At 40.1% G+C, this 13,010-nt stretch overlaps 1 protein-coding gene across 4 annotated transcripts in view; it reads left to right on the top strand.

Moving 5' to 3' along the window:
• The window catches only part of SLC16A12 (solute carrier family 16 member 12), a 30,909-nt gene that overhangs the window by 773 nt on the left and 17,126 nt on the right, over positions 1-13,010 (top strand). The window contains exons 1-2 of one of the 4 annotated variants that reach the window (XM_064430812.1): positions 318-579; positions 1,728-1,776. The exons of 2 other annotated variants lie outside the window; for them this stretch is intronic. The gene's annotated coding sequence lies outside the window, so the exon portion shown is untranslated. Of the gene's footprint in view, positions 1-317; positions 580-1,727; positions 1,777-13,010 lie in introns of those variants that run through there. One more of the 4 variants, XM_064430814.1, reaches the window with a different exon arrangement.

Raw genomic sequence — 13,010 nt, 5'->3', positions numbered from 1 at the left:
GAAGCTCAGGTATCTTTTATTTCAGTGGAACAAGCAGAACGAGTGTACCTGTTGCGAGGCAGGTGCGAGAGGCAGTGCTGCGCCTTGCCGCCGTCCCCGAGCGAGCGGACGCGCGGCTGTCACCGGGATGCCCGCGCACGGCTCTGTGTGTGTGTGTTTGTGTCTCTGTGTGTGTTTGTCTTTGTGCGTGTGTGTGTTTGTGCTTGTGTTTGTCTCTGTGCGTGTGTGTGTGCGTGTTTGTGTTGGTGTGTGTGTGAGCGGCTCCCCCAAGGGCTCCAAAACGCGAGGCACAGGCGGCTCCAGGGCGGGCTGCACGGCTGCCCTCTGGCCTTCCGCAGGGCCTTCCTGCTGTGCGAGCAGCTAATCGCAGCGATCCGTATCCTGAACAGCCTGCCTGTTTCTTCTGGGATATTAACACAGTGTATTTCCAGGAGAATTCTTAGTCTCTTGTAGGACAACCAGGTGTGCAGTAATAGACTCGGGCTAAGTGCTATGTGTCTTGTAGGAAACTCTGTGTTCATACAGGCTGACTAAATTCAGGGAGTCTATTCAATTAAAAAAAGAAGCTAAAAGATAATAGTGAGTATTATCCTTATTTTGAACTTTCTGATAGTTTGCCACTCATGTATTGACCTGTTCTGTTTAATATCTCCACAGGTAAGTTATTAATTAGGTATTTGGGATGGATTTGGGTTTTTGTGATAGCATTCTGACTGAAATGATTTCATTAAGTTAACAAGCTGGTTGGGACAGCTGAGTCTGTTTGTTGTTTTAAGTCCACTCCTACAATGGCAATGAGGAAACGTTTCTGTTAGTGCTGGGAAATTGGACGATAATATGAAACTTAATGAAGTGAAACAGGATTGCATTTTCCTCAGAGTGATTCTATTATGCCTCATTTAGGGCCATGTTATTGCTCACCTCAAATCATTAGCTGTTACTGTCGTTTTTTATTTTTGTTTTTAGTGCTACGAAGCTCATAATTTGTTCTTGTTTTATATTTTTTTCAGTTGCGTTGTATTTAATGTTTACTTTTCCATTTTTTGCAACAGTGTAACAGAAGCTGTATTTTAATGGAAGGTTTCTCTGGGCTTCCCTAAGGGGTTTCCACATTAATGCCTTTAAATTTCAATCATTAACTTTTGCCTTCACCTGAAGGTGGAAAGTGATGATGAAAAACAATATAGCGCAGTGTGTAATTTGATTTTACAAAGCTTTATCAGAATTGATTCAGCTGATATGTAAACAGGGGAAAACTCAGGAACTTTCTTTTTGCCCCAGCCTGCACGTTCACTTCAGCCTCAAGCTGTGCACCGCTCACCTGCCAGCTGCCTGGCTGCAGCTCAGGCTCGGCCCTGATGGGATTTGCTGAGCTGGTCCTTGTCCGCAGCTGTGAGGACGGGGACGAGGACACCCCCAGGGATCCCTTCCGGATCCATATTCCCAGGCCAAGGTCCAACAGACTGGGCACAGGGGGGGAAGATTTTTCGGATGCTTTGGTGCGAACACAATTGCTTCCTAAGGGAGAGATTTGGCATGTGTTTCCTGAGAGAACCGTGCTTGCGTAAGCCGCCCCTGCCACCCTCTGAGCTGGACTAGCACAACCGTTTGTGGGGCTCTTGGGGAGCTGCACTGGGGGCCTGCACTGGGTTCAAAAGCACCTTTTCTTCTTTTTTATTCATAACTTTCTACCCTGATCTCTCTGACTGTGTGGCTGCTGTGTCAAGGGCTGAGAAGGTGGCCTGAAAGGAAGGAACACATGGCAGGGAGCAGGAGGTAAGGGCTGGTTCTGCTGGTATCACTGCTGCTGAAAAAAGTTTGCTTATCAAACTGTGGTCAGAGGGGGATGATGACATGTGGTTATGGCAGTTGCCTGAAAAATGTAGCTGAATGCTCAGATATCTTAATGCAGTTGTGTGCACGTGCAGTTAGTTAACTGTATACATGAAGATATGATTCTCTGTTTCTGTTGTAACTCTGAGTTTTCACCCAGTGATTTCACTTTCATGGTGTATAGCCATGTGTACAATTTAAGGATACATTCCCTGTACTATACTCTCTTGGAGTATATTCTGTTTTTTCTGGAAAATAGACCTAGGCATCATAAGAGTATGAGTTTTATTAATCAGATTACATTTAGCTGGAATAGGTGAATGCCCAAAATTCTAAAAGGGAAGATTAAACCACCCATAAGAGGGTGCCTCTAATCCTAGAGAGCATAATTGTTACATGATTGCACTATACTCTGTTTTGCATTTACCTAAATTGTTAAATATACTTTTGAATGTAGTGTAGACCTGCTGTTAAATTATAATCATCAGAAGCAATTAGACAAATAGCACTGTTTTAAATTGATATGGTGAGACTAAGAAGTCAGTTTAATGTAAAATTTCCATAATCTACCATTTATTTTAATCTGGAAAACACTGGTTCTTCTGTGCATTGTTTTAGGACTTGTTTTCATTCCTACTTTACACAGTTTGTTTCTCTGTCATGATCCTATTGTAACCAGTAAGAAAACACAGCACATTGTCCATTTAGCAGGAGTGCATATTTAGAGGATGATGGTACATGTTCCTGTTCATAGAATTTGAAGGAGAAATTACATGCTATTAATGTCTTTATTCAACAGATAAAAATAACCTTTTCCTTCCAACCTGAAACAAGAAACTTCATGGCATTGAAGAAAAATATCTTACCTTTTCTGTCCTGTGGTGGGTCACTACAGCTGCAGTTTGGATTGTCTTTGTAGTCTCCCATAGATTTAAAAAAGCAGATTAAAAGAAATAAAAATCTTAATTTTATCAATTTTTTCCTAAGAGGGTTTTCTTTACAGCAGCCTTATGAGAGCAAAATACCTATTTTATGAGCTATATTGTTGCCTGTGGTAATTGGCACACATTGATGTGACTGTGAGCAGTAGAACTGCAAGCTAAGCTTGCCTGCAGGAGGTGGGCTCCCAGCCTGTGGGATGGAGACATTTGGAAAAGTGCAATTTTTAAAAACCAAAACTGAAGCTGTCCAAGCTGATCACTCTGTTTTTATTCACTGGAAATGAAGGTGCTTCCTATGGAGCTTATTGAACTGTTGTGTTCTCCTCTCTGGAAGCGTTCTGCACTTGCTGGGAGGTGGGAGAGCTGTTGCCAGTGGGGCAATGAGTCAGCTGCTCTGGGTGAAGACACCCAGGTGGAGACTCTCTTCTCCTGGATTGGATCCTTGTCTCTCTGCAGCTTGTAGGATGCTGGATATAACTGCATGCAGGGAAAGCTGTGATCTTCTAAGTTAGGAAATCTTTGGTGTTCAGGTCCCCCATCCTCCTGTATTTGGAAGAGGCATTTTTCAGCACACCAGGGTGGGTGCTGCTCAGATGATGTTTGTCTGGGACATGTGGCAGTAGAGAGGAGCCCACAGAAGTCAGGTACAGCCAGGAGGCACTTATCTTTCCTTACACTGTAAGATCAAAATCCATCACTTTGGTCTCTGCAGCTGTTTAAACTGTGCAGGCCCCTGAGGCAGCAGATAATCTCTTCAGCAGTGAGATGAGCTATTCATTGGTAAGATTAGCCAGCAATTTGTGGCAGATTTCTTCCCCAGAGCCTGCAGAAGCTGGGAATTGTAGAACTGGCTTGAGAGCATGCAGCTCATAAATTTTGTGAGTTGGGATGAATTTAGTCTTCATTAGTGAAACTCTATTTGCATACAATGCAAATGCTGCTGAGTAATTGTTTCTCAGCTGCAGTTCACTGTTAGACAACTACAAGTTATCCACAAACCAAGATATTCTTGCTGCTTTTACTTGACTAAAAAAAAAAAAGGAACAGCATTTTTTATTCTTATTTGGTTAATGTGTCATATTTATTAGTTTTGCTGGTTTTGGTTGATGAGATAATGAAGTGAAAAAGCAGTAAATGAAGAGTCTTTTGTGTTTGCTTTTAGACAACATTACTGGTTTGCACTGAAAAACTGTTGGTCTTTTTCCTTTTTTTGGTATTTTATTGTAACATGATTTTCTGGGCTTTGGTGTGAATGCTGTCTCAGAGCATTATGCAAATAAGAGAAAAATGAAGCAACTGTATTTTTTTAATGTGTGTTGTATGTTTAGTCTGTGTAAGGGATGTACATCCCTGCTTATATGCACCAGGAATCAGGCTGACATTCTGCATCAACTTGCAAGTTGGGTCATGCTATTTAAGTGGATAGGATTAAAAACTAATGTAAAAACAAGACATGGGAAATAATCTGGGCTCCTTTTACTATTAAACATTATTTTCTTTAACTGTTGTCATTGTCAGTAGCATCTATTCAGTTTCTGGGGAATACTGTCCTTGAATGCTTTTTGAATGGTAAATACATTAGTTGCTACCAGAGGGTTGTCATAATTGTCCAGAAATAATCAACATGGGAAGCCCTAGACCATATGTGGATGTTTATTTATAATGTACATATTTGTTCTTTTAACCTACTGGTAGGTAAATTATAGAGAACCCATTTGCCACCCTTTCCAATTCTCCAAATTTCTTGTGCAATCTGTGAGCGACTGGGATACCATCAAAATTATTGCCACATCTTGCCAAGAGATGTGACCAAACTTCAGGGATTCCCCAACTTTCGTCACAGACTGCCAGTGTACTTGCCTACATACACCATTTATACTCAATTTCTTCTGGGGTACTGTGTACCTAATGATTGAAATCTTTTCTCAGTTCCATTTGAAGCATTAGGTGAGAGTGTAGATGAAAGTATGGTAAAAGAAATTTCAGTTCTCAGTTGCAATGTCAGAAGCAAAATGCCTGATAGAAAACAAATAGAAGAAGAAAACATTTTCTTTAGATATTTAAAAAATTAAAGCTGTATCCCAACTATTGCAGAAGGTCCTAGAGGCAGGTTTTGAGTATCAAAAGAGAGATGATGTTTTAGCTAGCAACCACAAAATTTCTGCATCCCCCTTTTTGATTAGGACCTGGAAGTATTTTTGGAGTTGGGAATTCAGCTCCTCATCCTCAGTCCTCAGCAGGACAGTGCTGACATTTTTCTCTCCCTTTGTTCAAGATGGAAACGGTCTTCTGTCTTTCACTTTTTTTTATTAAATGCAAAGTTTCCTTCCTTTCTGCTATTTCTGGATTTCTCTAAATGTTGATGTAGTGATTCACATTTCCCAGATGTGTAATGCAAATGTAGGAAGTGGGATCTTTCCCCTGCCTCTCTAGGGGTTTGTTGTAATCTGTGGTGCTGTTGGATTTTGTAGTTAACATCTCTCCTGATTGAAATGGTTTTCCTGCTGGCCACAGTGTTTTGGAGGCTGTTTCAGTACTCCTAATAAGTCATAGAGCATTCATTATAAACACATCTTAAACTAGGCTGGCTTTGAGAGCTTCTTGAGGACCTCACAAAAGTCCTCAATTTAGTCTTTAGACACAGTCAAATGCCTCCTCTTGTCTGTTTTAGGCCTTATCTCATCAAGCTGTCCTGTTTGGCAATATCAAGCTCCTTTGGCACAGCAGTGCCTGGAGCTTGTTCAGGCAACCTGCTGGTGGGGGCACACTTGAGAAGGGGCAGTGCAGGGCTGTGCTGCTACTCTGGGGTCACTGTCCCAGCTCCTCTCTGCTCTGGCTGCTTTGGCTGATACTGCAATGGAGATGGGTTCCATGTTTATCTTACTCCTATGCATTCCCAAAAGTACCAGAGTATTTGGATTGGTAATTTCTTGACTTGTGTTTATCCCCCTCCCCCAGAGGCCCCTGATATCAGCACTTCAAGCTCATCACCATTGTTTCCCATAAAAGTCACTAAGAGAACAGGAAAAGGAAATAAGAAGAGTCAAACCTAAAATGTTTCCACATTCAAGTCCCAGCTTCATCTTTCTGTCACTGAAATGCTGAATCCAGTCTCTCAGTTACTGAGCTTGAAATTTCCTGGGCCAGCAGCATCACACTCAGCTATACCAGTGTGCCTCAGTGTCAGTGTTCAATAAATATCCCCAGCTGGTTTTAAAATTAATTACTGCCCTGAACTTGATGGGAATAAAGGGTTCCCTTTTCATCATATGGGCTAACTGGTCTCAGTTGGCCCTTGAAGAATTGATGTGCTATTGCCATTATGACATGTTGATGTTGGTACACTTCTCATAGGCAGCTATTTTTCAGTTTTTCAAAGAAACAAACATTTCTGGTAGTTAGCTTTTGTTTATTTGTTTTTAAACATTGCAGATGCAATCCTGTCAGTTTGGATAACAAAACACTGCCTATCAGTGTTGAACATTATCAGGCCCTTGCTGCCACATGTTCCTGGAGAGTTCTCTCCCTGTTGACTGTCTCTCAGCAACCCTGCTTTCATGCAAACATCTCCTTAAATTACACTTTTTCCATAAAAGCTTGAAAGATACACTATCTGACCTGCTTCATCTAACAAGCCAACACTACTTGTTTTGACTAAAGACCATTTGTGAAGCTTCTCCATAAAGTGCCCTCAGCCTGTTGACTCCCTTTTGCTCTCTTCCTAAACTTTTGTAATAATTTTTCTTTCTTTATTTAGTCTGAATGTACTTTGGGGCAGCTATAATGTGATAACACCAGCTGAAATCCAAAGTCCATTTTTAAAGGGACTGAAAAAAATTCTCTCCTGTGGGCAGAGAGAATATTGGAATGGAAATCAGCTGAGCAAGAAAAGGCAGCTGAGAGGAGCAGCATGTTCCCTCTTGAAAGGATTGAGTGGCTGCAAAGACCAGGTAGTTTCTCCACTTGGCCAGTATCAATACTGTGCTTCAATAGCAGCTGGAGTTTTTGTATGAAAGCTGTTTTCATTGTTAAGTATAGAATTAACAATTTTTTTGTTTCCTCATCTAAATCAGCTCAGACTATTTCTCTGTGCATCTGGTATTTTGCATTGAAAGTGGCCCATATATTTAATTTGGGAAATGCAGCTGCCATAAAACACAATTTGATGACAGCAGAAAAATTAGTATTGGATGAACAATGTGTTGATTGCAGCATCACAGCTGATCACCAAATATGCAGTTTCTGTCATGATGTATTGAAGGACCTGGCTTCCACCCTAGATACGTGAAAATCTAAGCAGTCAAAACAGGATGCAATTGGAGAACAATTAAATTGGTCAAATTTAATTTTCATTTTTGCAGGTTGGCACGTGGCTGTGATTCAAATTGGCAAGGCAAAAATGCTTTGTTAGCAGAGACATCCCTGTGAATCCCAGCCAGAGCCAGCTTGCTGCAGAAGCAAACACTTATTTCTGTACTCTGTTTAGCTCTGTGGGGCACAGCACAGATCCAAAGCTTTGAACAGTTCCCCTTCTGGTTAGCTTAGGGATCCAGATGTAGAGTAGGCAGGGCAGTAGAGCAAAGCCGTGCAAGTGAGAATGGGAGATTTAGGATGAGCTGTGACTCATTCTCTGCCTGCTCCACTATCCTGTGCTCTTCATGAAGCCCGTGTTTCATCTCTTCTTTGTGGTCAGAGTTCTTTCTATCACTGCCCATTTAATTTAGCCTGATGGAGTAGCAAGTTGGAAAGAATAAATAGAATTATCCCACACATCTGGTCTATTTTTAATGAAGTTAATGGAGTGGAGAGTAATCTCTAAGGGACTGCAACCCATATGATGTAATTCTGCATTTGGTTTATGGTGCAAGCTACATAAAATCAGCCCACATGTGACTGATGGTAAAATGACATTTGTCAGTTTGCAAGCTTTGTCTGTTTGCCAGAAAGCATGGGTTAGCAAAGTATTTCAGATGAGAGGTCTTGCATGGGCACCTTGGGTGTATCAGCAGAGGTACTTTGCAGAGTACTCCTTTAGCAGGCAATTTTCACTTTTACCCAAACGAGAAAGTAAATCTTGGGTGACAGTTTTGAAAACTTGGTACACAAAGCAACTCCTAGAAAATAAAAAAATCCCCTAGTTTTATTGCTTCTAGAGAATATGGCAAGAGTGTAAATCCTGTTGTCAGTGTCTCAATGCCTCCTGACAGGAAAGGCACCAATGCACCAACTAAAATCTGTGTGGGGAAAAACCAGAGGATGTGAAGGTGGTGACAGCCAGGACAGTGTGTGAAACCAGTGGAGTGTGTTGTAGGGTGGCAGTGGAGGTGGAAAAGGAAATCTGCTGATGGTTGTGGACTCGTTAAAAGTTTGTTGGGATTCTATTTTTGCTTCAGGTGAATTTAGAACTTTGTAGCAATTTAAAATTTATTAAATGCAACCTGCCCCAATGTGAAATGCCCACTCAAGAAGAAAAATCTTCTAATGATGAAGGATTTGGAGCATGCAACAGAGCTTTTTTTAGGAAGGTTCATAGGCAGGTGTTGCTGCCAACATTTTTCTGATGTTTTTCAGGGTACCAAGATACACCAGTGGTACTTCATTGGAAATGGAAACTTAACTCAGTGAGAGATCTTGTTTGTAAAAAAACAATATAATAATTTAATTGGACCTTGTTTTTTGTTTACCAGTTTTAGTACGAGATCAAGATTATCTTTTTGTTATTATGGTGGCAATGAATTTATGGGTAAACCAACAACTCCCTGTAACAACTCTTCTTTTGGATGCTCCCAGTTACTCTTTCAGGTAATTCAGAAGATGCAATTTACATAATACCGGCTTCATAGTTATAGTTTATTCCCTGTAAGTGGTGAATTTTCATTGTAAATAGAAGATGTTCTTGAAAAAATCACAAGGATCTATTCATTTTTACAGAAAAAAATAACTTCACAGTGAAAAGATTTTAAGGAATATCATCCTCTATGTATCAATATATGAACATTGGTTTTAGAAATTATTTTTGCTTTCTGATAATTCTTGAGTTATTTTTGCTCCATTTTCCTCCATGTAATAAGCTGTTTAAAGTGAAACTGATCCAACTAAAAGGATTATTGATAACAAGATCTAGGTAAGAGACAATTACAAGGTTGGCTGGAATAACAGGATAAGAGGATAACTGTTGGGTCATCCTTTGAAATCTTGTTCTTTCATTCCCAAGCTGACATGTGGTGAGACTTTGACCAAATGGTACTCATATGACTGTCCGGTCTAAACAGGCAGCAAATGCATTTATTCACCAGTAATGTGAATAACAAAGCTGAGAGTGAAAACACAGGACTACTTTGTTTGGTTTTATTCAACTTTCTTATAAGTTGTATAGAGTACATCCTGGAACATGGTACCAGGTTGAAAACCTATATGTAGTTCTACAATCTATTGATTTTTTTAGCCAGGTTTTTGTTTTTATAAACTTTCCAGTTCAGTGGTTCAAGAGCTATGATAAATGGCCAGCAAGCTGGCCTGTAGGATCAGATGAAAAAGCAGAGGCTGCATAGTTTGATTCTAAAGTGTTTCCATTTGAGGGTTTGCTCATAGGAGCCTTTGGGTGTTTTATGGGAGATTTGGCAGGCTGTGCTGGTTCTGGGGTTGTAAATATTCAACTGCTGTAATTAGGACTGGGTTTAATAGGAAGAAGAAACAGAGAATTTTTACCAATGTTTTTATAACCAGTTCTTACATAAATTTCTAGGTTATTTTTCTTAGATAGCATCAGTCTCTTTCTTTCTTCCCCTTTTCAAGTACTTTCAAATTTCACCTTTTATGGGCTCTCTTATCATTGCTTTCTAACATTTAACAAGATGACTCCCTGATGTCTTGCTCCTCCAGATGCGCTCTTTTCCTCTTTCTTTTATAGCTATCTGGCTGTACAGTGTAGATGGTGAAAAGACAAATGTGAGACAATCTGGGGAAAGTGGTTTCCTGTTTTTCTACATACTGTCTCATCTACTGTTAGAGTAACTCAGAGTTCTCTTCTGTAAAATTTCTGCCCTCACGACTTACAGGTTTGTATTCCTGCCAGAGGCACCCCTGGGTCCCTTGGTGCAAAGCCCTTGGTCTTATGCTTTTTATGAGTTAAGACAATCCTGTACTTCTTTTGGTCAGATATTTTTACAAATATTCTTTCCAATCACATCTCCATCCCAGGCTTGTTTGAACACTTACTATAACATTCTGCTTGCTGACAGTTCTGTGTGTCTGTGGAGCTGAGAGGATACAAGCTAAGGATATGTATGGGAACATCAGAGAAAACGAAAATGGAGACTAACTTTTAAAGATATTAAAATAGAAATCTGGAGAGTAATGGTAAACCATCCTTAAGGTATAACAGGGTGATTTTTTTCTGTTTCACTTACCAAAGCAAAAACATTCGGTGAAGAGAAATGTTCTTTAAGTTAAAATTGAGAAATTGTATTTCTGGGCTGCAATGCTGACTAGCAGGAGCACACCCTTAAGTATCATGGAAAGTTCCTGCTGATCATTTCTGAAAATGATGTAATCGAGCAGCTGCACCACTATTCACTCAGCAAAGGGAACCTGCGGCACTCCTCTCAAGGCTTTAAAGTTTTCCTAAAAACTAAAATACAGTATTAAGCAAGGATCTGGTTGAAACATGGATGGCTCAGTGAGGCTGAATGGAAGACTGAGCATGAAGAATGTGCTGCTCTGCCCAAGACACTTTGGTTGTTTGTTAACTTCCAGCATGTGATTTCACCAAAACGGTTGCTTGTGAGTAGATATTGTGTGCATATTTCACTGTGTGCATGCTGTCAAATGCATTTTTCCTGGTCAGAGGTGTATTTTGTATGACATGCTGAGTTCTTCCTCTTGACTTCTGTCTGTTTCCTCATCTTTCATTTTAGTATTCAATGTTTCCTTCCCAACTTAGTAGCTTCCCTTTTGTTACTTTTGAAGGGTTTGTGCAGGGACACACCTGAGCCAACTTGTGCAGAGATGTGTTCATTGCAATGTACCTATGGATTTATTATAATATATTATGCTTTTTTAATAAGGTAAATGTGATTTGTGCAATGGCTTCTCAGAGATACCTAACACTGTAAAGCCACATTCATCAGTACTTGCTTTTGAAAGTCTGTTTCAGGAAATGACAGACATCCTGTTTTTTTGTCTTGTACAGTTGTCTGTCCAGTATTTACAGATTTTTCTACCATTCCTGCTGGGGATTATCTTAATGCACAATTATTATATATTAACATTATTAAAGGAAAAATACTTTGTAGCTCTGGCATGATAGTAGGGCTATCTGACTTTTTTACAGAGTTTAAGTTTTCACCTGAAAACCCCCTAAGACAAATAATAGTCATGGTGACAGTTTGCTATCATAAGATGCATATTGTCCATTAGAAGGGCCAGCATGGCATCAAGGATCCTAATAGCTTTGTTTCAGAACATAAGCTAGTGTGAAAAGGAAATAACCTGCCTGGCATTTCCATGCCTGATTAGCTTTGGCAAATAGTGCACATTGAAGATGATGATGAATTGATGCTATCAGCAGCCCTAAACCATCAGATAAATAGAGACAACCTTCTGGATAATTTGTTCTGTAGGTACAGAATTTGTTTTCTAAAATAGTCATCTATCTCCTTTCCTTTTAGAAAGCACTTGTATAGGATTCATATATTGAAAATTAACTGTGAAAAGTATTTTTTCTGTGTGAATTGTTAAAAACCCAGCAATGCCACTTGGGCTCTCAAGAACATGGGGAAAGTATGTCTTTGTTTAAGTGAATCTCACTAAACCCCAGCCAGGCACATCAAGGACATCATAAACCAAATTAGTTTTGCACGGCTTGAACAAGGTTTTTCCATAAACAGAAAGGCTGAAAAGGTGATAACTGTGAAAGAGCTCCAAGTACAGGTACAAGTTGTCTAAGCATATCACTGAGACTTCTAGGTGAGGGCATACAAGTGTCCCCTGGCCTTGCCCCCTGCTTTCCTGGATCTCCCCTGCTGAGCAGGAGCTTGGACTGGGCGTCAGCTCTCCCAGGACACTGCAGAAGGGTTGTCAGTGCTTCCTCAGGCTGGGACTCCCCACTGAGGATGTTTGCTGGAACTGGTGTTCCTCAGCACTTAGTTCTTTTCAGAGATGAGACACAAAAGCTGGCAGCAGCCACAGCTTTTGGGTGGCCTTTGGCACTTCCAGGTGTGTTCAGGGAGATGTGTCTCCATGTTGTCAGCCCCTCAGTTTTACCCAGGCACAGCTGCACTGTCGGTGCCTGAGCACTCCTGGCCTGCCTGAGAACACCCTAATTTTCTCTGGAGGGATCAGAACAGCATTTGCTTATGATTCACCAGGTCATCTCCAGCTAACCTAAGAGAGGTTAATTTTTGGATCCTTGTCACCAAAGTAGAATCTGGGGTGCAGAATCAGTGAAGAAAGGGGGGAGTAGTGATTTCCACAGACCTACTATGTAATGGTCTGAAAAAAAATGTACTATTTGCACATGTTCCATTGCAGCTTTGCAATAGCATTCTTTGTTAGGGCAAGATTGTCCTGAAGATGGAAAAAATTTCATACCAGATGTGGGAAAGCTGTCACTTGAAGACCACTTTTATTAAGAAGCCTTTTCAGAATTTCCAAACAATTATGGTCAGATGTTAACGTTTCTTTAAGGATATAAGCAGACACTAATAAGTTCCTGATCCAGAGAAGTGCACAGATGCTTGAACAGATAGGAATTACTCAGAAAAATTATTGTACTATCACATATTTAGGCTTAATAGCTTAAATGAGAAGTGTTTGAAGAAATGTTTAATCATCATTAATGATATATTATAAAACTCAAAATTAACAGATAAATGTAATGTAATTATAAGTAAACAAAAAAAAAGTTCCAAAAACCATTATCTACCCACCATCTATTTCTACATTAGGAAAATGTAGGAATATTGAAAAATTGAGAGATATTGGAAACATAGTAAACGTCAGAGATTTCTGACACATATGTATGTTGACATCGTAAGATGGAACATGTGTGACCACAGCCTTGCTAAGGGTGTGCTCACTGACAGTCTCAGCTCAGATTTCAGTAACAGCCATGTACTCAAGGAAAATTGTCTGGCTCTCTATGCTTTTCATCACAGTGAAAAATGAAATGACTGTTTAAAAGCCCTTAAGAGTGTCAATCAAAAATGCACATTTTCAGGTGGAGTTGAGTTCAAG

The sequence above is a fragment of the Passer domesticus genome, chromosome 8 (assembly GCF_036417665.1).
Source record: "Passer domesticus isolate bPasDom1 chromosome 8, bPasDom1.hap1, whole genome shotgun sequence".
NCBI lineage: Eukaryota > Metazoa > Chordata > Aves > Passeriformes > Passeridae > Passer > Passer domesticus.
This window is presented reverse-complemented; position numbering and strand designations above follow the sequence as displayed.